General features: G+C 43.7%; 1 protein-coding gene across 7 annotated transcripts in view; it reads left to right on the forward strand.

Moving 5' to 3' along the window:
* The first annotated feature begins 13,053 nt into the window (after positions 1-13,053).
* DGCR8 (DGCR8 microprocessor complex subunit) overlaps positions 13,054-27,405 on the forward strand; it is a 60,409-nt gene continuing 46,057 nt past the window's right edge. For 5 of the 7 annotated variants that reach the window (XM_073312300.2, XM_073312298.2, XM_073312303.2 and 2 more), the window contains exon 1: positions 13,054-13,204. The gene's annotated coding sequence lies outside the window, so the exon portion shown is untranslated. Of the gene's footprint in view, positions 13,242-13,861; positions 14,018-27,405 lie in introns of all 7 variants that reach the window. The other 2 variants (XM_073312301.2, XM_073312299.2) reach the window with 2 other exon arrangements.

The raw sequence follows: 27,405 nt of genomic DNA on the forward strand, positions 1-27,405 counted from the left end.
GACCACTGTTGGAAATGGGACTGAGACACAGAAGAGCTCACTTCAGACCACTGACTTCTGAAGATAAGCTTTTTTTTTTTTTTTTTTTTTTTTAAGGTGCAGGAAGGAAAGGCAGGCACCACTGAAGACAAGGGCAGGCATAAGCTATTAAAATTCTCCAAGTTGTTACCCATCTCTTGCGCTTCCTTTAATTTCTTTAAAACCTCTTCAAAAGAAAGCTCTGCCTTAATAGACTCCTCCCCATCCATCAGATGAAATTCTCTTCACGACTCTAAATCCCTTTAAGATGGTTATGATTTTGCACTTGCTCATGAATGTCTCCACCTACCTCTTCCTCCCCATGGAACAGACGCTTTACACGTACAAATGTGAACCCTGGTTACTAAAATTCCCTTAGCTACACACAACAAGCCTGACTTTTTAGGATCCCAGAAAGGCTCACAGTCTGTGATCCAGCCCGATGTTGTTTGTTGCCCTTTCCAGTATTGGGACAGGGAGAGGAGGAGGAGGAGGAACAAGAAAGTGGGACCAGTAAAGCAAGTGTGTTTACTGGCTCCTGTTTACAGGGTTCTTTCCCAAGCATATTTTTAACGTGGCAACCAAACGGAGTATGTGTAGTCGATGGATACCATGCTGTGTGCATCACTGGGACAACACATGGATCCACGTTTGTGTCGTCTCCTTTTTGATATGCATTTAAATCAAGTAAATTTCCCACCATACTGATTCACTACATGTGCTGTTAATCATTTTGATTTTTCATAGTCTTGAAATAATGTAGCGCTTGAGAGGCAGTAAAAACAAAACAGAACACACACATCTGAACAGCTAATCGAGTGATTTTTTGTTCTGAAAAAATTCCACAGTGCAGCCTACTTGGAGCCTGACTGATGCCATCGCAAAACAAAGGTTTAAGGCAACCGTAGTAAACGAATGGAGTTTTAAATATGCCAAGTAACTGCAAAAGTTTTTCTTCTGGTGACCATTCAACAGTAAACAGGTCTACACGAGACGCATTTTGCTACTATACTATACTGCCAAAGCGCTTCCTAGTTATATTGCATTTTTGCTGATACAGCTTATTCCAGTCCCCACAAAGCAAAATAAACTATATCAGTACCAGTGCAATTTGTCCCATGTAACTTTCTACACTAGGGGCTTTTGCTGGCACATCTATGTGGATCAGGGAATTACACATCTTTACGCCCCTGACTAACATAGCTTTGCTGGCAAAGTTTGTAGTGCAAACTTGGCCTTGGACTTACAGAGATAAGATACCAATATGTGGTTATTAATGGAATGTAACAGCTCCAGCTCTTGAGAAGCGATTAGTTTTAAATTATTAAGTCTTTCTTTTACGTTTGAAAAACTGCTTATGTCAGAGACGTGAGGAAATGGAACAGCCGCTAACTGGTGAGGAGGATTGTTGTCCTTTGTGCTTGAATTTATGCATCTGTAAAAATGGAGATAATGTTTATCCACTTTTGAAAAGTGCTTTGATCTGTTGAGATGAAAGGACCTATATAAAGCAAAGTATTATTAAGACTGGTATTCTTTCCCTCATGGAAATAGTTTAAATACTTTCTCTTTTATTCCCATAGGTGAATGTAGTGTATTTAAGGGTTGCTGGATTTGAAGCACTGGAAATTAGCCTATTTTTATCAAGTACAAGGAAGAGCTGCTGTTGCTATACAGCAGCACCACCATAGGCTCAGCCCTAACCTGCCGGGACCCCCACTCTGGCTGACCACATCTCTAATGCAGTGTGTTTGCTGACTTCAAAATTGGCTGCTTTAATGATCTGAGCAGAGTCTCCAATAATTGACAAGTTTTGTGTGATTTGGGCATCATTACGAAATTAATCAAGACCACCAATTTAAAAGCCACTGAATAACTGTTTATGATTCCAAGATTTTTAAGGGCAGAAAGGGACTGATGACCATTTAGTTTGACTTCCTACATAATAGCAAGGCATAGGACTTCCCTGAATTAATTCCTGCTTCAAGTGAAAAAAATCCAATCCTGATTTAAAGATTTCCAGTGAAGAAGAATCCACCACAACCCTTAGTAAGTTGTTCTGATGGCTAATTACTCTCACTTAAAAAAATTATGCCTTATTTCTAGTCTGAATTTGTCTGACTTCAACTTCTAACCATTGGTTCCTGTTATACCTCTGTGTGCCGGACTACAGAGCCCTTTATTATCAAATATTTGTTTCCCATGTAGGTACTTCTAAACTGTGATCAAATCACCCCGTAATCTTCTCTTCGATAAACTAAACCGATTGAGCGCCTTGAGTCTCTCACTATACAGCATGTTCTCCAATACTTTAATTGTTCTCATGGCTCTTTTCTGAACCCTCCCCAACTTTTTTCAACATCCTTCTTGAATTGTGGTAACACCAGAACTGGTCAGTGTTCCAGCACCAGTTGCACCCATTGCAAATGCAGAGGTAATATAGCCACTCCTCCTACTTGACATTCCCCGCTTATACATCTAAGGATTGCGGGAGCCTTTTTGGCCACAGCATCACACTGGGAGCTCATGTTCATCTGACTATCCATCATGACCTCCAAGTCTTTTTCAGAGCCCCTGCTTTACAGGATAGGATTCCCCATCCTGTACATATGGCCTACATTCTTTGTTGCTAGACGTCTGACCTTACATTTTGCTATATTTAAATCATATTGTTTGTGCCATTTCCCAGGTAATCCAGATTGCTCTGAATCAGTGACCTGTCCTCATTATTTACCACGTCTCCAACCTTTGTGTCATCTGCAAACTTTATCAGTAATTATTCTGTTTTATTCCAGGTCGTTGATAAAAATATTACATAGTGTTGGGCCAAGAACTGATCTAGGTGGGACCCCACTAGAAACACACCTATATGATGATGATCTGCCAGTTACATTTTGAGATCCTATCAGTCAGTTTTTAATCCATTTAATATGTGCAATGTTGATGTAGTTGTGCAGTATAGAGTTAAATGCCTTACACAGATCTGTTGCATCAAGACTATTATTTCTATCACTCAAAGAACTGAGTCAAGTTAGACAAGATCTATTTTCTATAACCCCCTTTTTCTTCTTTGTTAATGACTTGCCCCAGGTCACACTAGAAGTGCAGGGCAGAGCCAGAAAATCAGATCTCCAGTGTTGCATCCCAGTGCTGTAGCCACAGAACTATCTTTCTTCCTCCAAATAACTCTGAATGCATATTAATTTGAGGTATGCCGTTTTTAATTCTGTTAACTGAAATCTCATAAACATTAAAGTCAGTCATGTTATAGGTGGATGTTTTCCAGTGAAAAAAATAGGGTCCACTTTTGCTAGACCTTCAGAGCTTCTGTGGACAGCATAGCTCCACAGCAACACAGTCCAAGTTGCCCTAAAATTGAAACCAGAGGGGGTGCCACATGCAACATTAGTAATTCTCCTCTAGCACAGAGACAAAGGATGTGTCTACTCTGATTATCTTCTGTAGCAATCAGTGAACTTTGTTTGACATTAGAGGACTGACCTAAGCATGGCCGTGGAGTCTCCCTGACATCTCTTTCCATGGGGCATGGACTTTCCACAGCTGACAGAGATGGTTACTTGTGGAGGCCAGATAAGGAGAGCAGTAGTGTGTTTTACGTTATTTGTTTTTGCTGAAGGATATTGGCCTTCAAAGGTATTTGGGACTTGAATTGTAAAATACAATCTGATGGGGGCAAAGATACATTTGCCTTCCCCATCTCCCTTCCAAACAGCTTTGACTTCTCGTGCCCCTCCCTCTGAACATACCAGCAGTTTCTAGCTATTGAATATTTACATTTTGCTGGCACATGTGACCTTCTGCACCTAGTATGCTGGGGATGAAGTCCTCACCCTATTGAAATCAGTGGGAGTTTTGTAATTGATTTCAGTGGGGTTAGGATTTCATCCTGGACATGGATTATATTTTGACATTTTCCATCCTTAAAAAAAAGAAGAAGAAAAAAGTGACTTGTTCCAGACAGCAACCCCACAGATGTGGTGTCTCATGTCTGTATATGCAGCTTGCCTCCAATGCCAGGATTGGATGGCTGAAGGCTAGAATTGTTTTTGCCAGGGTTCTTTGACATCCCTCCATGAAGATCTCTCACTTCCTCTAGAGCCTTTCAGATTATGTCAGACTCTATTTTCTCACTCTCTCACTGCCTGTGAATGCTGTTTGCACGTGCCTGGTAGCTCTTGTTGGCCTGGGAAGCAAAAAAACCACAAGGACAAGAATTTGGATTTCCCCACAAAGCTTTCTAGAAGTGGATCAACTTCATACTCATTCCTATTCTCTGCTCTTCGGAAGCCAGATACTACTGGCATGCACTATCTTAAGATATGATCCAAAATATAGCTAGGCAATCTGTGTATTATGGTGGTGCTAGTTAAGGTTTTCCTGAGATTTCTACTTGGAATCTAATCTGATGCCCATTGAAGTCAATGGACAGACTCTTGTTGATGTCAATCGATTTTGGATCACAACAGTCATACCTGGCCACCTAGGGATTTAGGAGCACAGACCCTACACCACAGATGCAGTTTAGGATGAAAATTCCCCTGCTGCTATTGCAGCATTGTGTCAGGGCACAAGAACCAAAAAAGAGAATCTGACTAGAAAATATTCCAGAACTGACTTGTCTTTCATTGTCCAAGCTAACTGATGTGTAATTGTTGTTCATTACAAACTGCACAAATGGTAAACATTAAACTAGACTTTAAAAAATTCTTTCTGATTCAATAACACAATCAAGACAGTTTGTTTTTAAATATTAGGCCGGATATGCAGCTGGTGTAAGCTGATGTAGCTCAGTGGGCTTCAGTCGTACTACATCATTTATACTAGCTGATGATCTGGCCTATGTTCTTTTTAACTTCACAGAAAAATTATTTTGTAAAATGTACACAGATACTAAACCTATTTTAATGGCTTTATGTAGCTAGCATCAGTTTATTTTAAATGTTTGAAAAGTTAAGGTAAGAAATCAAAGTAATTGATTTGTTGGAAGTAATTATAGTTTAACAAAACAAGAATTCCTACATGAATAGGGAGAACTCTATGTTCAGTATAGAGCCTGGATTAAGCAAAATCAGTCTTGCAATATATGGTTTCACCGCCATTCAGATGGGATTGTGCTGTTGCACACTGATAGTACACTACTGTAGATATGAAAAAGGCACTAGCTCCACCTAATTCTCAATCTGATAAAATGCAGTCTTGCCAACTTTATTAGCAAGCCTGTAACTCCTGATTTTTTAAGGCTAGTTTTCTTGGGATGTATTGTGGGTGGGAGAATTGGAGGACAGAGTAATCTGGAGTCATTATTGCCTTGACTTTTTTTTTAATGCAGTGTTATGCTGAATTGTGAGTGGATGTTATAAAGTGATTTGTTTCTACCCACCACTCCCATGCCCTGCATATGATGAGCTCTGTGGCATTAGGAACTGAGTTTTGCCAGAGCTAACTGTTAATTAAATTTCCTGATGTTACATCCTTAAACCCTGATCCTGAAAGCAAGCTGCTCCATGTTGGTGGATCCCTGTGTGTGCACTGAGCAGTTTGAAGGGTCAGGGATTTAGTGGTAAAGGGCTTGGGTGTTTGAGAAATTTTGAATCTGGCTTCCAGAAGTCCATAAACGTAATTTTCATGTGAATTTACTGCTCATAAACGGTGACAAATTGGCAGTCCTGGAGAATGAAATGCTCTGTTTACTGTCCATTACAGGTACAGTGGTACAAGCTTCACTACAGGGTCTCCTGATCTGTAGCAACAACCTCAAAGGGATCTCCCTCTGCACAGCCCCTTGGCCCCTCTTCTGAGGCTTCCAGTTCTGGTGGTATTTTTTGTGAGGGTAATAATACTTATACAGGTGCCTTTTCATTGGGAACTGACCTGAACCCACCTAATGCATTTCAATTAGGTCATCTTAAAGTCATCAGGTGACAACAACTTTCATTTTCTCCTAACCTGGTCTGTAGTTGAGCTGGTGTCCTAGATCCTGAAAACACTTGTCCATCTAAGGCATTTATGTAACTCCTCAGTTACTTATTCATATTAATATCTGGCCTGTAGGCATGCAACAGTTTAGTCTTCATGCAGGTTAGTGGCCAGTTTCAGACAATCCCGAGCCTAGATTTATTTTTCCTCTTTTGGAAGTGTTAGGTAAGTGTGATGTGTTTAGTAATACTTACAGAAGTCACTACTGGAGCTAGTCCTCTATATTTCATAATCGATTAGTTTTACTATATATACTGTGACAGGGTCAGGCCAGATGGTTACAGGAGAGTGTTTAGAAGGCAGATATATTAGTCCCAGATTAAGCAGATCTTACCTGGGTAAGGTAATGGGCAGTTCCAGAGCAAGCAGGAACTTGCTGGAACCAATTAAGGCAGGCAGGCTAACTAGGACACCTGGAACCAATTAAGAAGAAACTGCTAGAATCAGTTAGGACAGGCTGGCTAATCAGGGCACCCGAGTTTAAAAAGGACCTCACTTCAGTTTGTGGCATGTGTGCAAGGAGCTGGGAGCAAGAGGCGCGAGGAGCCAAGAGTGAGAAGGGAAGGTGTACTGCTAGAGGACTGAGGAGTACAAGCATTATCAGACATCAGGAGGAAGATCCTGTGGTGAGGATAAAGAAGGTGTTGAGAGGAGGTCATGGGGAAGTAGCCCAGGGAGTTGTAGCTGTCGCACAGCTGTTCCAGGAGGCACTCTAGACAGCTGCATTCCACAGGGTCCTGGGCTGGAACCCGGAGTAGAGGGCGGGCCCGGGTTCCTCCCAACTCCTGGTCAGACACAGGAGGAGTTGACCTGGACTGTGGGTCCCACCAGAGGGGAAGGTCTCTGGGCTGTTCCCTGACCCACATGGTGGATCAGCAGAGACAGCGGGGATTGTTCTCCTTTCTTTTCCCCAGGCTGGCTGGTGATGAGGTTATCTGAGTAAAACAGCAGATCTGAGCCACAAAAGTGGCCAAACTGAGGGCTGGCATGAATCTCTGAGGCGAGCAAATCCGCCAATGAGCCCAGGACCCACCAAGGTAGAGGACGAACTTTGTCACAATACACAAACATCACACAATTGAGCTGGAAGGGCATATTGAATGGGGTCCTGCAGGGATCTGTCCTGAGTCTGGTTCTATTCAATATTTTCATAAATGATGTGGCTAATGTGTCAGAGAGTACATGTACAAAGTTTGCAGGTGATACCATGCTGGGGAGGGTTGCAAGTGCTTTGGAGGACAGGATTAAAATTCAAAATGATCTAGATAAACTGGAGAAATGGTCTGGATTAAATAGGATGAAATTCAGTAAGGATAAATGCAAAATACTACACTGTGGAAGGAATAATTAATTGCATAAATACAAAATGGGAAATGACTTCCTAAATAGGAGTACCGCTGAAAAGGATCTGGGGGTTATAGTGGATCACAAACTAAATAGGGGTCAACAGTATAATACTGTTGCAAGGAAAGTGAACATCACAGTGGGATGTCTGAGCAGAAATGTTGTAAGCAAGACATGAGAAGTAATTCTTTCACTCTACTCAGCACTGTAAGGCCTCAACTGGAGTATTTTGTCCTGTGCTGGGCACCACACTTCAGGAAAGATGTGGACAAATTGGAGTAAGTCCAGAGAAGAGCAGCAAAAATTATTGAAGGTCATTTAGAAGACAAGAGATGTAAGGAAAGATTGAAAAAAACTGGGCTTGTTTAATCTGGAGAAAAGAAGACAGAGGGGGACATAAATTTTAAAGTACATAAAAGATTGTTATAAAGAGGAGGGTGATAAATTGTTCTCCTTAACTACTGAGGACAGGACAAGAAATAATTTTCTTAAATTGCAGCAAGGGAGATTTAAGATAGAGAAAAACTGCTTAACTGTAAGGGTAGTTAAGCAATGAACAAATTACCTAGGGAGGTTGTAGAATCTCAGTCATTGGAGGTTTTTAAGAACAGGTTAAACACTTGTCAGGGATGGTCTACATAATACTTAGTCCTCCCTCAGTGCAGGAGACTGGATAGATGACCTGCTGAGGTTCCTTCCAGTCCTACATTTCTATGATTCTGTTTTAGCTTTTGAGGACAGATTTAAGATTTTAGGTCATAAACCCTTGTATTTGGTACAAACGCTAAGGTACTACTACCTTAGGCAAAAAAAAAAGGGTGAGAAAACTCCAAGTTAACAACAAAAGCATGAGGTAAATACTAAACAGAATGCTCCAACTCAAGTCACAGGCAGTGAGAATGAACTGAAGGGGATAGGTGTAGCACTGCCCTTAAATAGCCATAGGAAGGGTTCTAAAGGCCAGATGGTGTCAACGGTGCCCTAAAAGATACTGCTAAGCAAAGTTCTCAGGCTTTGGTGTGCTGGGCACATGCACACCATAATGGAATACACATCTGCAAGCACTCAAAGAAGAATTATAGCCTCTACACTTTTAAAATGCCATCAGCCACTGTTTTGGTAACAACGTTCAAATTAATTGAACATAATCCTGATGCACCAGAGGTGGCAGGCAGAACTCTGCAGAATTAATCTCCCCTTTAACTTTGGCCACACCTTTCTCATGAACATGTCCCTTTGCACGTCTGCAGGCTAAAATGAGTCCTGTTCTGAACCAGGTTAGTGGACCAAGTTTTTTACCCCTTTGTTTCCTAATGAAATGCAAACACAACACTGGACATTTTCTTCTGTCTTGCTGGAGTTGAAATCAAAACTTTGTGCATTTTCTTGTTTTAAGGTCCAGTAACAGTTTTTTATTTCTCCAGAGGAAGACTTAAGAATTTTAGTGTAACAAAGGGAACAACTGTGGGAAGAAAATCTATAAAAGTAGACAGAAAGAGAAATCATATTAAGAATTCAGGAGGCTTCTCATTCTCTATGTTGGTGGGTGTTCACTGCTTGAGGGCTTTGGAGTCATGGTACAAAACTCGTTGCCCCTGCCACACATCTTCCCACTCTTATGGGGACGACTCCTTTTACAATCAAAAGCTTGTTTATTACTGTACAACACTTAGCTCCATTACGTGACATAATGGATGTTGTGCCTTTTGTATTTGGTATAGAAGACTATTAGTTTCCCCTCATTAATCTAGTCAGGCTGAATGCTCCAGAAACTCAGTAAACATAGACTTAGAAAACACGAGACAAAATAGCTACTGTAGAGTGAACAAGCCACTTTTTAAAACCCAAGTATAATAGAGATTCCTACTTCATGTTCCTTACTCTCTCCTTCCCAGCCACCCCCCATGGGATGGGACCATATGTTAGGGCGCAGAGATAATTAATCTGTTGATTAGAGAGGGGGACTGGAGTCAGAAATCCTTAGTTCTTTTCCTGGCTCTGACACTGATTTGTGGTGTGATCCTGGGCAAGCCACTTAATTTATGTAAACCTCCTTCTTTATTTCCTGTAAAATGGGAGATGCTTATGTCCTTCAAAGGCTTTTATGAGGCTTAGTGTTTATAAAAGACATTGTAATCCTTCTATAAAATGCTATGTAGTGCAAAGTTCTTATAAATAAACTATATTAAACCAGCCACCTGCCATATTTATTTTTTCTAAATTATTATTTTTTTATTACTGGAATGCAAACAAGCATGCTAAACTGTTCCTGGTTGTTTTTCTTCCCTATGGTTTATAATTTTAAAAGAAAAAACACGCTAAAATTACAAAATTTTAGAAATATATTTTCCCTCAGTCTTTCTCTCCCCTACCTATCAGCCCATAGCAAATTTCTACACAAAAGCATGGTATTATAACCTGCTGAAAAGAGAGGTGTAATCAAGAAATAGTAGTATATATTAAATAGTACTTAGCACTTAAATAATGATTTTCATTTTCAGAGCACACTGCAAATATTAATCCTTACAACATCTTTGTGAAGTAATTACTGTTTTAATTTTTTATGAGTCAGAAGTTAAATTATTTGTCTAAGGCAACAAAGAAAGCCAGAGCTGGGATTAGAATTCAAGAAGTTCTAGGCTCCCAAGTCCAGTGGTGAGACTACTTATTCTACACAATTCAATGTTTATGATGTCAGAATTCTCTATACCCATAAAAATTGAGTAACGTATTGTTGGATTTTAAAAGAAAAATAGTTATTAAGGAGCTAGAAAATGCCATGTATCAAAAGATGCAAACATTTAAGTGTGATACTTTCTCTGCAACTTTTAACTCTTCCACATGGCTGCACGATATATATAATCTGGATGTCATACAATCATTCTGATACCAATAAGCACAGCACTTGTATTTTCTCATACACCCACCAAAGGACTGCCTCCTTCTCTTCTGTCAGTGAATTGGCACTGTTATGTAGATTATTAACATGATGGGTATAGTTCATTACAAATTCTCATGTCAGTATAAATTCTACAATTAATAATGCAACTACCTGTTTTTTGACACTGTTGAGGCTGAAATAGTCAAAATATGACCTACTGTCTTAGAAAGCCATAGGTATTTCTTACAATGCGTGTGTTAAATATCTCCTTTCAGGTTGCTTTTTAAAATCAGTGATAAAAGCCATCACTTATGAGCCCCCCTAAAATAACAAATTTGTGTGTGCAAACCTATGAGATGAATAAATAGATTGTAAATTTACTTCAGTTTTAAAGATGGCCTGCAAAGATAAGGAACTAAATTTCAGTAACTACCCTATAATATCTACTTGATCCCAATAACCAGGCTAAGAGGGGAATCTGGCACATTAAAACCATTTTTTCCTCTTCTTTCATCAGTCTTGCTCCTGCTTAAAGGGACATCAATAATAGGATGTCATAGATACCCTAAAACTCCACAGAAGCCAGTGCATCAGGAGTTAAATAAGTTCTTTCTTGTGTTGTATGTTTTTGTTTGGTTATTTTATTTTTGTTTATTTGTTTTTGAAAAAGAAACTTTGAAAAATGCGGGGGAAGGGAGAGTGCCTTCAGGACAGTTCCATGCTCCAACCTAATGCTGTTGAAGCTATGATATCACAAGTCAGCATGTACAGAGCTGTCGCATCAGAGCAAGAGCCAATAATCATGGGATCAGAAAGAAAGCAAATTATAGCAATACCTTCTTCCTACTATTTCCATAATTATCTTCGTTTTTATCCTGACACCATACCCTGGCAAATACAATACTACAAAGTGTCCTGAAATAACTTTTGAACTCCATACAATGCAGTCGTGGTTGTGTGTATTGCTCGGTGATGATGTTTTGACATGTTGCTATACTACATTGTAAAGTACCAATGTAACAGTATGACATTGCCAACGTAAATGCCACATTATTAGACGTGATTTAATCAAATCAGACCAACTCCTGTGGAAACCCCTACTAAAGGAAATGTTAAGTAAGTGTTATCTCTCATAACAGTATTTCTAGGAACCTCAGGACTATCCCATGACTGCAACAATTGCCTGACAGATGTTCCTGGCTCTTAAAAACACTAGTCAGGCTTATGAAATGTCATTGCATCATAAGGTTGCAACGTGGTGCGATGACTTTCTGATGCACCATTGTCAAATTAGGTTGCATATGTAAAATTATTGCGAGCTGGTAACAAATCACAGAACTGGCAGTCCTACATTGCACATCAAGGTAAAGTTACTGAACTTTGATAATTGTGTATGAGCAACTGTGAGGTGTATATTTTAAAGCCTAATTTCAAAGTAATAGAGGAAGAACTATAACAGTAAGTGTCCATTGACTAATTGTAGTATTTATATAAAATGGGTATGTATGGCATCTTCCTATTTATTATTGGTTTTGTAATTGTACCTTGAGGCCCTAATCAAATTCAGGCCCAGTTCTACTGGGTACTTTACAAACACAGCGTGAAACATAGTCCCTGCCGTAGGGAATTTATAATCTAATTTATTTATTAAAGACAAGAAGCTTTAGGTAAAACAAACAGAAGAACTAGGGGAGGGTAAACATGCGTCCGTGTAAGCCAGCTTTGTATGTGGATTGAGTCAAGCCTATTTTTAATTATAAGATGCAGAGAACAGATGTATAAAATATCAGAAGTATATCTCCCAGACTAGAGAATTTTACAATCTAGTATAAAGAGGTAACATAAGTAAATACTGTACCAACACAAGCAGGGCTGATAAAACAGGGAAAGGAGAAATCTCTTGTGGGAGCATTTTTTCCCCTTTGTGTATGGGGAACTCTTGGATAGTGATAGTTAGACCTGCCCCAGGATCTCTTAAGAATAATCCTATTGTGCTTGGGTGTTGAAGTGTTGGTGCACAGCCCCAACACTGAGGCTAGTTAGCATAGGCCACGTGAGAGAGGTTTTGGACATGAGGTTGCTAAGCTCACAGACTATTTCAGGGGTAGAGGCCTGTATGTACAAAGAAATACACAATCTCCAGTGGAAAGAGGATCAAGCCTTCCAGGGACTGTTATCCTATAGTGTACATTGTAATTTGCATGACTTTGGGTTTCAGGCCTGTGATGTGAACACTTAATAATTCACTGTGTCTAGTAATTCATGGGCCCTGGGCATAGCTGGCTTTGGGCACTTAGTACAAAAGAATCCAGAGAAGCCACCTTTTGTGGTGAACTGCTCGGCTCCTTCACTGTCAGCAGGCTCCCCATTAGTCCTTGTTGCCCTAGTGGGTGAGATCATTGGGATTTCCCTGAAAGGGACTCTGGGGCTTTGATGGTGCTTGGATACCATGGTGATGGTTGCCTTGGCAACACACGAGCCAAACAACCCCTATCTACTGACAGGCATCGCCCAGGGCCTCCTGCCCTCACTCTCCCCTAGCCTTAAGAGGGGGCCCAGCGCCTCTCGGCTTCGGACCCTGCCCATGCTTGGGTTCTGAAACGAGACCTTTCCTCCCTCTCTCGCTGTCTCTCTTCCCCCGCCTCCACCCTTCTCCCATTGGTCACTTTTCCGCAGGGTGTCTCCTAGGTGTGTATCTATTCGCTGAGCGAACTGACATGGTTGAGAAACGGCCAATAGAGCGCGAGGCTGGAAGTGACCGGCAGATGGAAAGGCCAGTATGATTGGTTCAGGGCCCGCATAGTCCCGCCCGCGGGAGCAGGAGCCCCGTTGAAGCAGGCGTTTCAAGATGGTGGCGCCTGGGCGGGGGAGGCGGCTCCTGTGAGGAGGCGGCGGCCGAGGCACCCCCCCCCCACTCCCCCGGCCCGGGAAAGAGGAGCGGCGGGGACACGCGGAATGGCCCAGGTGGGTGCTGAGCCCACAGACTCCCGCGTCGAAGAAGGTGGGCAGGAGCGGGGCCTGCGGCCCAGCCGCTGGCTTGGTGCCGTCCCCCGGCCGGGGTGATGGGGAGGGTTTCCCTCTCCTCCCCGCGGGACAATCCTCTGCCTCCTCCCCCCAGCACAGCGAGGTAACGGGGACTGTTCTGCCTCCTCCCCAGAGCCACCCTGGGTGTGTGGAGGCCCCGTCCTACCTGCACCTCCTTCTTTCGAGTCCCCTCCCCCCTGCCCTTGGCGCGGGCAGTGAGGAGGCGCCCGACCTCCCCCAGGATAATGGCGACAAATATCCCTGGGGGGGGATTCTCTCTGCCCCCCCCCCCCCCCCAGTAATATGGAGGATTTTTCCCCGCTCATCCTATTGACCGGCTCGCGGGGGTTGATGGGAAAGAGTCCTCCCCATGCACTTCTCTTGGCCCCCCCGCCCCCCCCCCGGGAATGGAGAGGATCCCCCTCTCGCTGCGCGCGCATACTTAGTGGGAAAATGGGGATTGGGAAATATTTGCCCTTGCGCATCCTCTCAGCGCGCGTCCCCCTACTCTGTGTAATGAGAGGAATCTCGCTCGCTCACACGCAAGGTGATGGAGGAGCGGGGCAGTCCTCTTCATATCCTTTTGCCTATTCACAGGCTCAGCCTTAACAATGTAAGGAGAACTCCGCCCACTTCCTCCGCGCCCCCCTCCCCATCCGTCGGATTCCCTTCACGTTGGGGTAATGAGGAGAAGCCTGCACATCCTCCTGCTTTCCCACCCCCTCACCTTCACTTCTCTTCCTTCACTTTGGGGTAACAGGAAGGATTTTTCTTGTACACTTTCTTCTTCTGCCTCACTGGAGTGATGAAGGCGCTTCCCTGCACCTCTTCTATCCCTAATTGTGGATTAATGGGGTGGATTTCCATTTGATACATTCCCAGAACAGTGTGGAGGTTTATTCCTAATTCTTCTTCTCTGACTGTTTCTTCTGTGGTCAGGAATGGAGAAGCTTTCCCCCAGTCCTCTCCTTCTTTAAACAATGAAGATTCTTGCCCTGATCTGTTTATGTGAGCAATAATGAGGTTTCCCTTGGCCCCAGCTAATGGGGATCCCCCAACTGGCCACTCCTTCCTGACTGGGAAATGAGGATTCTGTACCTGATCACCTTCCACCCCAGTAATGGCTGCTCCGGCCATTCTCTTGCCCCAGTATAATGGCATCTATGTAACATTTCCTCTATAACCCTCTTTTGCCAACCCAGGCAGTGGGCACAAGTCCTCCTACCATCAGATGGAGACAGGAAACTGGCAATGCTGTGTGCTATCATTTCCCACCCCCAAAGCGGGGTGGGGTGGCTGGCTGAACCTTTTCAATTCCATTTCTGTCTCCAGCAGGTGAGAGATGTCTAGCCAGCCAAAGAACTTTGAACTTATTTTTTAGGTTTTTTTTCTTTGAATTTTTCCCTTTCTGTTACGGTTAGATAGTTTAGGGATTTTCATAAAAAGTATCACTTCTGCATATTCACATGAACACTATATGGGGGGTGGTCTTTTGGCTCTGATGTGGTGTTTTCTTGGCAAGAATTACCTTGCAAAAAGCTGCCTTACAATTTGTTTGTTCTCTCTTTTTTGTTAATATTAGGAAGCCAATACTTAAGTGTGGGGTGAATGGAAGCCTTCCTTATTCTTTTCTGTACACTACAGAACTACAAATGGTCCCACACTGCCTCCTCCCCCCCATTGAAACCACGTTAGCAAGTGGGTCATGCTGTAAATGGAGCAGCTGTTTCACTATTTGAGGGGGGCTTATTTAAGGTGCAGTTTACTGCTGCTTTTTCCAGATAACCTACTATGGTACTCATGGACGGATGTGACTGATTCCCACCAGGTTGCCACCTGGAACTGGAGTACTGCTGAGCTCTCTGACCCACCAGCCTGGCTCCCTCTCACACTATGCTGCTGTGACAAGCTGCAAAGCCCTCCATGCTTGCACTTTCACCAGCATTCACAGAGGTAGAGACTCACCCAGGTGAAGTTACATGCAGGCTCTCTAACCACCAGCCTAGGACCCCAGAGCAGTACTGTCCTGCCCTGCTCAAATCTGGCCCTTATATGGGTTTAATACTTGGTCCGTCTCTCCCTCAGTGTGAAGAGGACCATGCACACTTGTAGTAACCAAGCTGCGATTTTCCCCAGACACCTTAGTCAAACGCACATTGATTTGGATTAAAACGTATAAAACAAGTTTATTAACTACAAAAAGATAGATTATAAGTGATAGCGAACAGATGAAAGCAGATTACCTAGTAAATAAACAAAACTGCAAACTGAGTTTAACATACTACAGTAAAAGCTTTTTTATGCAGCATGCTGGGGGAATGAGGGGTGCCAGTAAGTGAAAAATTCCAGTTAACTAAACAGGAGGGAGTTTGGGTGCAGGAGGTGGTGTGGGGTTGGAGTGAGGGAGGGGGTGCAGGCTCTGGGAGGGAGTTTGGGTGTGGGAGGAGGCTCGGGGCAGGGTGTTGGGGCATGGGAGGGGTTTTGGGGTGCTGGATCCAGGGGGCGGTCACCTCAGGCTGCTCCCCGCAAGCGGTAACCTGTCCTTGCTGTTCCTAGGTGGAGGCAAGGATAGGTGGCTCTGTGCATTGCCTGTGCCCCAAGCACTGGCTCTATAGGAGCCAATAGGAGCTGTGGAGGCAGCATGCAGAGCCGCCTAGCCACGCCTTTGCCTAGGAACAGCAGGGATAGGTGGCCGCTTGCAGGGAGCCTCTGCCCTGAGCCCCCTCCCAGAGCTTGTGCACCACACCTCCTCCTGTGCTCCAACCCCCAGTCCCACACCCCCTCCTGCACTCCAAATCCCTCATGGCTGTTCCTCCACCTAGGAGCAGCAGGGACATGTTGCCACTTCCTGGGATCCACGTGGAGCCAGGTAGGGAGTCTGCCGGCCCTGCACCAACCGGACTATAAACCAGACTTTCTATGAAGATTAGAAATGACAGTTTCGAGCTTTCCGGTTGGTACAGGGTCGGATAACACAGCTTTTACTGTAGATAGATAGGATATGAATTAGCAAATTCTCGCCCTGAGTGATAAACCGGCTGGCAGATTCTTAATGCACGAGCTGCCTTTGCTTTGCAGCTTGGGTATCCCAGGTTTTCATACACAGGCTAGAAATCCCTTTTGCCTAGGACCATCACTTCTCCCAGTTCAGTCTTCGTTCCTCAGGTGTTTCCAGGTGTGTTGTAGGGAGAGCAAGGTACCATTGTGATGTCATTTCCCCTTTCATGTCTTCTTCCCACTTGCTGGAAAGCTCTTTTGCTGTGACCTGGGTGAAACAGTTCACATTGCGTAATGCTATCTCTGAGAGGTTTCTGTTGTACACAGTTCCTGGGGTAATCCTTGTGCTTGTGTGCATTTCCTCAATAAGCCATTAACGTTGTTTGTACTTTTTACTGCTGTACTTGAAAGTCTGCTTTTGGGTGTTTTCAACCTCACAACATGTTTCAGTAACACATACATAGCACATATAATCCAATGAGATATTTATGTCTAGCGGATAAGACTTTTAGAATAATACTTCACAAGGCATACTTTGTGCAAAACATATCCTGATGATATGACAGTGGTGAATAAGAGGGTGCCAGGGTCACAACAGGGATGTGACCATATTGGGCAAAATGGTGATCGCTAACTGGCCGCACCAGTGCTCCTTGTGTTTATGTGTGTGGCATTGTCATCTGTTTTGCATAGGTGTGTTTTCTTTCCAGTATGTGGAGAAAATCATGGCTGTATCCCTGTTTGGCTTTTTTACTTGGTCATCTTGATGGCCTCCAGAGGTTATTCCCTACCTTCAGAACATGTTTCTCTGTGCCAAGACTGGTGACATGAAGGAACGTGAACTGTTCTGTGTGGTGGTGATTTATGGGGCCTTCTCCTTTGTCACAAAATCAGAACTGAACTTCCAATCGTTAATTCAGCTTTTGTCTTTCAAAACTGAATCTTCTTTGTTTTGTAAGCAGAAAATAACTTCTCTCCTGAAGGCAGTGTTGTCATGCAGACGTGGTAGATTCTGATGACATTAAGATAGATGATCCTGAGTGAGAAATTCCTTTTGGGGGAATAGTCTGTAGTTTGGGTTGAGATTTTTTTGGTTTGACTTCTAAGCTGCATTGATTATACAAGTGGCCTGCATTTCTATTCTAAAACATGGCTTTCCGGAGCAGAGGAGGGGAAACCCTGGTTATGGTGAGCCATAGAAAGGGCTCAAGTTTCTTCTGAACCACTCATCCTTTCTGGACATCTTGGGCAGGGAATGTACAGTTTCTAACAAGGAACTTAATTTCCTGAAGCCTTTTAGGGCTTTGCCTTTGACTGGACCTGTTCACATTGCTGTGTGCTAGATATTTTCATGTCTTGTGTCTACTCCATCAAGTTTATCTTGTAGCAAGAATCTGTCTCCTTCAAAGAATATGCTCAAAAAGGCAGCAAAAATTAGGATGGGTAGTATGTTGTCTTGTGATTCAGTGCTGTTTTTGTTGTTCTTTATAATCCCTGACAGCATCCTATATACTGTCCCATTAGAATGTGGAGAAAGTAAACTCCTTTCCATGCTCTCCTTCCAGATGGAGGTCTAGCATTCCATAATTCAGATGTTCTATTTGGTGGAGTTAGGTGTCCTATAGATCAATAAGAGACAGACCTATGTGTCTATATTCCCTCCAGTTTATCAGAAGTTCCTTCAGTTTTTTGTTCTGAATGTTCAGGGTGCTTAATTTCCACTTGACAGTAGCATTCCACATCTTCTCAAAGGTACTTGTAGTTCTTACTGCAGTTTTCCAAAAGGATGGTGTTAGTCAGATTTACATAGGCAATTTTTTAGTATGGTTATGTTGGGCATATGGCTTAGCAGTCAGCATGAATCTTCAGGGAATCCAATGTCAGGTTCTCATTTATCATCCATTCTCTACCATAGGAATTAATGTCTCTTGGGGTTAGTAATTTAATACCTTGATAGGTAAGCTGTTCCTTTTGGAATATTTTAATAGTGAAGCTGCAATCACAGGTGAGTTTCTTGATCCATTTGGCCTTTGTAACAGCTGAGAGCATGCCTTGAGGTTCTGAGTTCCATAATGGCATTACTGGATCTAGTGTGCTTAGCATGCTGGCTGTCTTAATCTAGGCTCCATTTGGCTTTGTTTTTAGCAGAGGGCCCTCCAAATCATCCCCTTAGAAAACAGGTGGCATAAAGGGGGTAGAAAGAGTCCCAATAAAATACCCTCTGCATAAGGGGGTCTCCCCACTGGCTCTTTATAGGTCCTCTCTCTCCGTTCCTGATGTTAGAGGTGTGGGTGAGGATGTGGCTGGGAGTGCTTCTGTGCTCTGCCTATTCTTAGCTTATCATGGGGAGCCATGAGAAGCAGAAGATAAGTTAGATCAGACTTAGGATAGCTCTGATGCCAGCAGCCAGGCACAGGACAAAAAATGCAAGAAGCACAAAGTTGGCTTAAAGGCGCCTTTGGCCTTCTTAACTCCATTCCAGCTGAAGTGCAGGTACCAAGTAACAGACAGCTTGATTCCCAGTTCATCACTTCAACTTTGATGTGAAGGAAGGACTAAGCAACAATAATTTTACAGGCAATAACATCCAGACAGGGCACAAAAGCTGCCAAATCTTGGCAGGTAAAAAGGAAGTTCCTGTCCCATTGCTGTAAAACTTGGCCGAAGAATAAACTTCTTGAGCTGTAGCTCGACACAGCCTGGAAAAGAGAAACTGCAGTAATTGATATGCCACAAAAGATGATCTTTCTAGTTGGGTCTGGGAGCTTCCTGATCAGACAGGGAGGTAAACTGTTCTTCAAGGTCAGGAACATATTAGGTCTTGGAGTGGGTACTTCTTTCATCCTTGGGATTTTGAATTTGTGTACATAATTTCTACTCCTTATAGTCAGCATTCTTCTCAAGAATCCTTCTGGAGAACCTGGACCATTTAGGAGGCATTGGTTCCCAAAGTTAGTGAATTTATACTGAGATTATTGGTTTTATCTTCCCTTCAGCCAAAACTTTCTGATGAAAAGCTTATTTTACCATGAAGAACCTAGGAATTTGTCATTCAGTCTGGCCATTATGTAGGTGTATGTGATGAAAATGAGTTTTTGTAATGGATGCATTCCACAGAGGTATAAAAGTGTAGGGCTGTTTCACACAGTCTAGGGTGTTTCAGAGCCTGATGGAAAAATAGCAAATCAGATCACTTAGAACATTAATATAACAATCTTGCTGCCTTTTCGGGATGGGATGGATAAACACTTAGCATCAGCACCCTGAGGATCCAAGTATTAGCTATTCAGGTCTTACAGAAGCAAAATAGAACTAATTTCCAGTGGCTTCCCATCCAGAATAATGGGATTATTTTAGAGCAATTAAATTGAGGCTTTCATAGATTTTAAAAGGGGATGACAACAGAGGGGAGCACTGTGATCATGTAGTCTGGCCTCTGTGATCATGTAGTCTGGCCTCCTGTTTAACACAGGCCAGAGGACTTCCCTGAATTAATTCCTGTTTGAATTAGAGCATGTCTTGCATAAACATCCAGTCATGATTTAAAAATTGCCAGTGATGAAGAATCCATCACAATCTCTGGTACAGATGCTCCCCGGGCTATGCAATTGTTCCGTTCTGGAACGCCTTGCATAACTCGAATTTTGCGTAAGTTGGAAAAGTATACCTGACTGTTACACCAAAAAAACTCCCAAACCACCCTCCTATTTCTAGATTATGGAAATTTTTCCATAAGTGCGAATTTGCGGAAGTTGGGTCTTGCATAACCTGGGGAGCGTCTATAAATTGTTCCAATGATTAACTACCCTCACTGTTAAAAATTTGCATCTTGTTCCCAGTCTGAATTTGTCTAGCTTCAACTTCTGGCCATTGGATTCTTGCTGTACCTTTCTCTGCTAGACCGAAGAGCCCATTATCAATGTTTTGTTCCCCATATAGGTACTTATTAATAGGCTGATTCTGTCATAGAGGTTGTGGAAGTCATGGATTCTGTGACTTTCTGCAACTTCTGTGACTTTTGCAGCTGCAGTGGCAGGTGCGGCTGACCCCAGAACAGCCACCCCTGAGGCCAGCTGCTCAGGTGTCTCATGGCCAATCGCTGCTGGCCCTGGGAAGTGCCCGAGCAGCGGTCCCCGGGGGCTGCCCTGGGGCCAGCTGTACCAGCTGCTGCTCAGGTGGCCCAGGCAGCTGGCCCTGGGGAGCTCCTGAGCAGCTGCTGTGCACCCCTGCCCAGCACTCCCCCAGATTTAGTCATGGGTATTTTTAGTAAAAGTCATGGACCGGTCACAGGCTGTAAATTTTTGTTTATTGCCCGTGACTGGTCCATGACTTTTACTAAAAATACCCATGACTAAATCGTAGCCTTAACTATAAGGCATGTCTTCCAATTCTTAAATTGTTCTCGTGGCCCTTCTCTGAATATTCTCCAGTTCATCAACATTCTTCTTAAATTGTGGACTCTAAAACCAGAGACAGTATTCCAGTAGTGGTCATATGAGTGCCAAATACCTTCCCCGTTCTCAGTATTTCTATGTTGATACATCTATGGCAGAGGTGGGCAAACTACGGCCCGTGGGCCACATCCGGCCTGCGGGACTGTCCTGCCTGGCCCCTGAGCTCCTGGCCTGGGAGGCAGTCACCCCTCCCCAGCAGCCACACTGCCATGTGGTGCAATGCTCTGAGCGGCAGGGCTGCAGAGCCCGGCCTGACCTGGTGCTCTGTGCTGCACAGCTGCCTGTCCTGGTGCAGCCACACTGCCTGCCACCGGTGCTCCAGGCAGTGTGGTAAGGGAGCAGGGACCGGGGGGGGGGTGGTTGTGTAGAGGGCAGGGGAGTTTGAGGGGTGGGCAGGGGTGTGGATAGGGGTCAGGGCAGTCAGAAGGCGGGGAATAAGGGGTTGAATGCGGGCAGGGGGGCAGTCAGGAAGGAGAGGAGGGGTTGGATGGGGTGGTGGGGGGCAGTCAGGGGACAGGGAGCTGGGGGAGGGATGGGGCAGGGGTCCTGGGGGGCAGGGGACAGTTAGGGGTGATGGGTCTGGGGGGTGGTCAGGGAGAAGGGGTGGTTGGATGGGGTAGGAGTCCCGGGGGGGGCCGTCAGGGGGTGAGAAGCGGGAGGGTCGGATAGCTGTCTGGGAAGGCACAGCCTCCCCAACCTGCCCTCCATTTTCAATTTCAGAAACCCAATGGGGCCCTCAGGCCAAAAAGTTTGCCCGCCCCTGATCTAAGGGATTGCATTAATGTTTTTGGCCACAACATCTCAGTGAAAAGAAAAGGAGTACTTGTGGCACCTTAGAGACTAACCAATTTATTTGAGCATGAGCTTTCGTGAGCTACAGCTCACTTCATCAGATGTTTACCGTGGAAACTGCAGCAGACTTTATATACACACAGAAATCATGAAACAATACCTCCTCCCACCCCACTGTCCTGCTGGTAATAGCTTATCTAAAGTGATCAACAGGTGGGCCATTTCCAGCACAAATCCAGGTTTTCTCACCCTCCACCCCCCCCCACAAATTCACTCTCCTGCTGGTGCTAGCCCATCCAAAGTGACAACTCTTTACATAATCAAGTCGGGCTATTTCATAGATTCATAGATTCATAGATATTTAGGTCAGAAGGGACCATTATGATCATCTAGTCTGACCTCCTGCACAATGCAGGCCACAGAACTTCACCCACCACTCCTAAAAAAGACCTCACACCTATATCTGTGCTATTGAAGTCCTCAAATTGTAGTTTGAAGACCTCAAGGAGCAGAGAATCCTCCAGCAAGTGACCCATGCCCCATGCTACAGAGGAAGGCGAAAAACCTCCAGGGCCTTCCAATCTTCCCTGGAGGAAAATTCCTTCCCGACCCCAAATATGGCGATCAGCTAAACCCTGAGCATATGGGCAAGATTCATCAGCCAGATACTACAGAAAATTCTTTCCCGGGTAACTTGGATCTTACCCCATCTAAAAACCCATCACAGGCCATTGGGCCTATTTACCATGAATATTTAATTACCAAAACCATGTTATCCCATCATACCATCTCCTCCATAAACTTATCGAGTTTAATCTTAAAGCAAGATAGATCTTTTGCCCCCACTACTTCCCTCGGAAGGCTATTCCAAAACTTCACTCCTCTGATGGTTAGAAACCTTCGTCTAATTTCTAATCTAAATTTCCTAGTGGCCAGTTTATATCCATTTGTTCTTGTGTCCACATTGGTACTGAGTTTAAATAATTCCTCTCCCTCTCTGGTATTTATCCCTCTGATATATTTATAGAGAGCAATCATATCTCCCCTCAACCTTCTTTTAGTTAGGCTAAACAAGCCAAGCTCCCTGAGTCTCCTTTCATAAGACAAGTTTTCCATTCCTCGGATCATCCTAGTAGCCCTTCTCTGTACCTGTTCCAGTTTGAATTCATCCTTCTTAAACATGGGAGACCAGAACTGCACACAGTATTCCAGGTGAGGTCTCACCAGTGCCTTATATAACGGTACTAAAACCTCCTTATCCCTACTGGAAATACCTCTCCTGATGCATCCCAAGACGACATTAGCTTTTTTCACAGCCATATCACATTGGCAGCTCATAGTCAACCTATGATCAACCAATACTCCAAGGTCCTTTTCCTCCTCCGTTACTTCTAGTTGATGCGTCCCTAGCTTATAACTAAAATTCTTGTTATTAATCCCTAAATGCATGACCTTACACTTCTCACTATTAAATTTCATCCTATTCCTATTACTCCAGTTTACAAGGTCATCCAGATCCTCCTGTAGGGTATCCCTGTCCTTCTCTAAATTAGCAATACCTCCCAGCTTTGTATCATCTGCAAACTTTATTAGCACACTCCCACTTTTTGTGCCCAGGTCAGTAATAAAAAGATTAAATAAGATTGGTCCCAAAACTGATCCTTGAGGAACTCCACTGGTAACCTCCCTCCAACTTGACAGTTCACCTTTCAGTAGGACCCGTTGTAGTCTCCCCTTTAACCAATTCCCTATCCACCTTTCAATTTTCCTATTGATGCCCATCTTATCCAATTTAACTAATAATTCCCCATGTGGCACAGTATCAAACGCCTTACTAAAATCTAAATAAATTAGATCCACTGCGTTTCCTTTATCTAAAAAATCTGTTACTCTCTCAAAGAAGGAAATCAGGTTGGTTTGGCACGATCTACCTTTTGTAAAACCATGTTGTATTTTGTCCCATTTACCATTGACTTCAATGTCCTTAACTACCTTCTCCTTCAAAATTTTTTCCAAGACCTTGCATACTACAGATGTCAAACTAACAGGCCTATAATTACTTGGATCACTTTTTTTCCCTTTCTTAAAAATAGGAACTATGTTAGCAATTCTCCAATCATATGGTACAACCCCTGAATTTACAGATTCATTAAAAATTCTTGCTAATGGGCTTGCAATTTCTTGTGCCAATTCTTTTAATATTCTTGGATGAAGATTATCTGGGCCCCCCGATTTAGCCCCATTAAGCTGTTTGAGTTTCGCTTCTACCTCAGATATGGTGATGTCTACCTCCATATCCTCATTCCCATTTATCATGCTACCATTATCCCTAAGATCCTCTTTAGTCTTATTAAAGACTGAGGCAAAGTATTTGTTTAGATATTGGGCCATGCCTAGATTATCCTTGACCTCCACTCCATCCTCAGTTTTTAGCGGTCCCACTTCTTCTTTCTTTGTTTTCTTCCTATTTATATGACTATAGAACCTTTTACTATTGGTTTTAATTCCCTTTGCAAGGTCCAACTCTACTTGACTTTTAGCCTGTCTCACTTTATCCCTACATATTCTGACCTCAATAAGGTAGGTTTCCTTACTGATCCCTCCCTTCTTCCACTCCCTATATGCTTTCTGCTTTTTCTTAATTACCTCTCTAAGATGCTTGCTCATCCAGCTTGGTCTACAACTCCTGCCTATGAATTTTTTCCCCTTTCTTGGGATGCAGGCTTCTGATAGCTTCTGCAGCTTTAATTTAAAATAATCCCAGGCCTCCTCTACCTTTAAACCCATAAATTCTTCAGTCCAATCCACTTCCCTAACTAATTTCCTTAATTTTTGAAAGTCAGCCCTTTTGAAATCAAAAACCCTAGTTGCAGATTTATTTTTGTTAATCCTTCCATTCAGTTTGAACTGAATTAGCTCATGATCACTTGAGCCAAGATTATCCCCTACAACCATTTCCTCTATGAGATCCTCATTACTCGCCAAGACCAGATCTAAAATGGCATCCCCTCTAGTCGGTTCAGCAACTACTTGTTGAAGGAATCCATCAGCTATCGCATCTAGGAAAATCTGAGCCCTATTATTATTACTAGCACTCATCCTCCAGTCTATATCTGGGAAGTTAAAGTCTCCCATGATCACACAGTTTCCATTAGTATTTACTTTATTAAAAACATTAAAAAGGGCTCTATCCATATCCAAATTAGATCCCGGTGGTCTATAGCACACCCCAAGCACTATCCTAGGGGAGGCTCTAATAGTTTTCTTCCCCAATTTAATTATTGCCCAGACAGACTCAGTCATATCCATTTCATCGCTTCTTATTTCTTTACATTCTATCTCATCATTGATATACAATGCTACTCCACCACCTTTACCTTTATTTCGGTCTTTCCTAAACAGCACATACCCTTCAATACCTGTAGCCCAGTCATGACTACTATTCCACCAGGTCTCTGTTATACCTATAATATCTGGTTTCACTTCCTGCACCAGTAACTCTAGTTCCTCCATTTTGTTACCTAGGCTCCTTGCATTAGTGTACAAACATCTTAATTTTTGCTGTTTGGCCTCACTCACATTCTGTACCCTATTAGGCACGGTTATTTTACTACCAGTATAACCTATTAGACTTGTATCTACACTGCCCTTCCTCCTACCTACAGCTGTATCCACTCTTACTTCATTTTCTTTCCACTCTATGCTAAATTCTGGCGTGGAGATTACCTGGACATCTCCCAACCATCTCCCCCAAATTCCTAGTTTAAAGCTCTCTTAATCAGTTGTGCCAGCCTCCATCCTAGAAGTCTATTTCCTTCCCTACTCAGATGAAGTCCATCCCGAGAGAACTGTCCTCTATCCATGAATGCCTCCCAATGGCCATACATCCCAAAGCCCTCCTTATAGCACCACTGCCTAAGCCATCTGTTGATAGTCATAATCTTGTCACACCTTTGTTGCCCTTCTCTAGGAACAGGCAAAATCCCACTAAAGATCACCTGAGCCTCAATTTCCTTAAGCGTCCTCCCCAGCCTAACATAGTCTCCCTTAATACTTTCCAGTGAGAATCTAGCCGTATCATTTGTTCCCACATGAAGGATAATTAGGGGATTCTTTCCCGCTCCCTTTAGAATCCTTTTTAACCTCAGGTCTACATCCCGTATCTTAGCACCTGGAAGACAGCACACCCTCCTATTTTCTGGATCAGCTCTGGTTACAGGCCTATCTATTCTTCTCAATAAAGAGTCCCCAATCACATAGACCTGCCTTTTCCTAGTGACGGTGCTATTCTCCAGTCTATCCCCTGTTCCCTCTGGCTGCAAGTTTTTTCCATTCCCATTCTCCCTTGTAATCCTTTTTAACCCATCCTGTATCCTCCTGGGGCTCATATTTGGTGTAATCTCCATTAACTCTTCCCCTTTTCCTATAGGACTAACCGCTCTTCTCTTCTTCCTTGCCCTGTCACCTTCAGTGACTACCTGCTGAGCCCCTTCTTCATTTTCCAACTCTGCAAACCTATTCTGAAGCTCTATTTCTCCTTCACTAGCCCGTCTTTTCCTCTGCCTAGTTCTTTTAGTCACATGCTTCCACTGACCACTTTCCTCACCCAGTCTCCCCTCAAAATTCCCTAGTCCTGCTTCCATCTGCAAGTCTGAGCTTTTCCCTTCAGATACCTCATGTCTTTGCTCCATAATCTGCTCAAACCCCTTCCTAAACTCTACCAGACTTTCCACCTGCATCTCCAAACCTCTGATCTTTTCCTCCATCAGCTCTATCAGACGGCATTTCATGCAGACAAAACTCTTACCAGGTGCCCCCTCCAGGATCATGTACATACCACAGCTTCCACATCCAGTCATCTTCATTGTGTCATCTGCTACATGGGTCACTCCCACTGCCACCTCTGAATCTGTCATAGCCTTCCCACCTAAATCCTGTTAATCTGGGAAACACAAACCACACCAAAACACCACCACCCACAGCAAAACCAAACCCCACACAAGCACCACAAGACAAACTCCGCTTTCAAACTCCCACTCAAACTCCCCTGTTTACAGCTCTGTTTGCTAGCTCCTGTGCTGCTGCAGCTGTCTGTGCTGCTGCCTGACTGGCTGCTACCTTTATAGGACCCCTAGTCAGTGAAGCCCCGCCCCCTAATCAGGGCTCAGCTTCTCGCCCAGCACAAAGCCCCTACAAGCCTCTACACATACAAATACTACCAATACAAAGCCAAACAAACACAAATACCTTCTCCTCCAACAGAACTCCCACTCAAACTCCCCTGTTTACAGCTCTGTTTGCTAGCTCCTGTGCTGCTGCAGCTGTCTGTGCTGCTGCCTGACTGGCTGCTACCTTTATAGGACCCCTAGTCAGTGAAGCCCCGCCCCCTAATCAGGGCTCAGCTTCTCGCCCAGCACAAAGCCCCTACAAGCCTCTACACATACAAATACTACCAATACAAAGCCAAACAAACACAAATACCTTCTCCTCCAACAGAACTCCCACTCAAACTCCCCTGTTTACAGCTCTGTTTGCTAGCTCCTGTGCTGCTGCAGCTGTCTGTGCTGCTGCCTGACTGGCTGCTACCTTTATAGGACCCCTAGTCAGTGAAGCCCCGCCCCCTAATCAGGGCTCAGCTTCTCGCCCAGCACAAAGCCCCTACAAGCCTCTACACATACAAATACTACCAATACAAAGCCAAACAAACACAAATACCTTCTCCTCCAACAGAACTCCCACTCAAACTCCCCTGTTTACAGCTCTGTTTGCTAGCTCCTGTGCTGCTGCAGCTGTCTGTGCTGCTGCCTGACTGGCTGCTACCTTTATAGGACCCCTAGTCAGTGAAGCCCCGCCCCCTAATCAGGGCTCAGCTTCTCGCCCAGCACAAAGCCCCTACAA

Source organism: Lepidochelys kempii, chromosome 15 (assembly GCF_965140285.1).
Source record: "Lepidochelys kempii isolate rLepKem1 chromosome 15, rLepKem1.hap1, whole genome shotgun sequence".
NCBI classification, from domain to species: Eukaryota; Metazoa; Chordata; order Testudines; family Cheloniidae; genus Lepidochelys; species Lepidochelys kempii.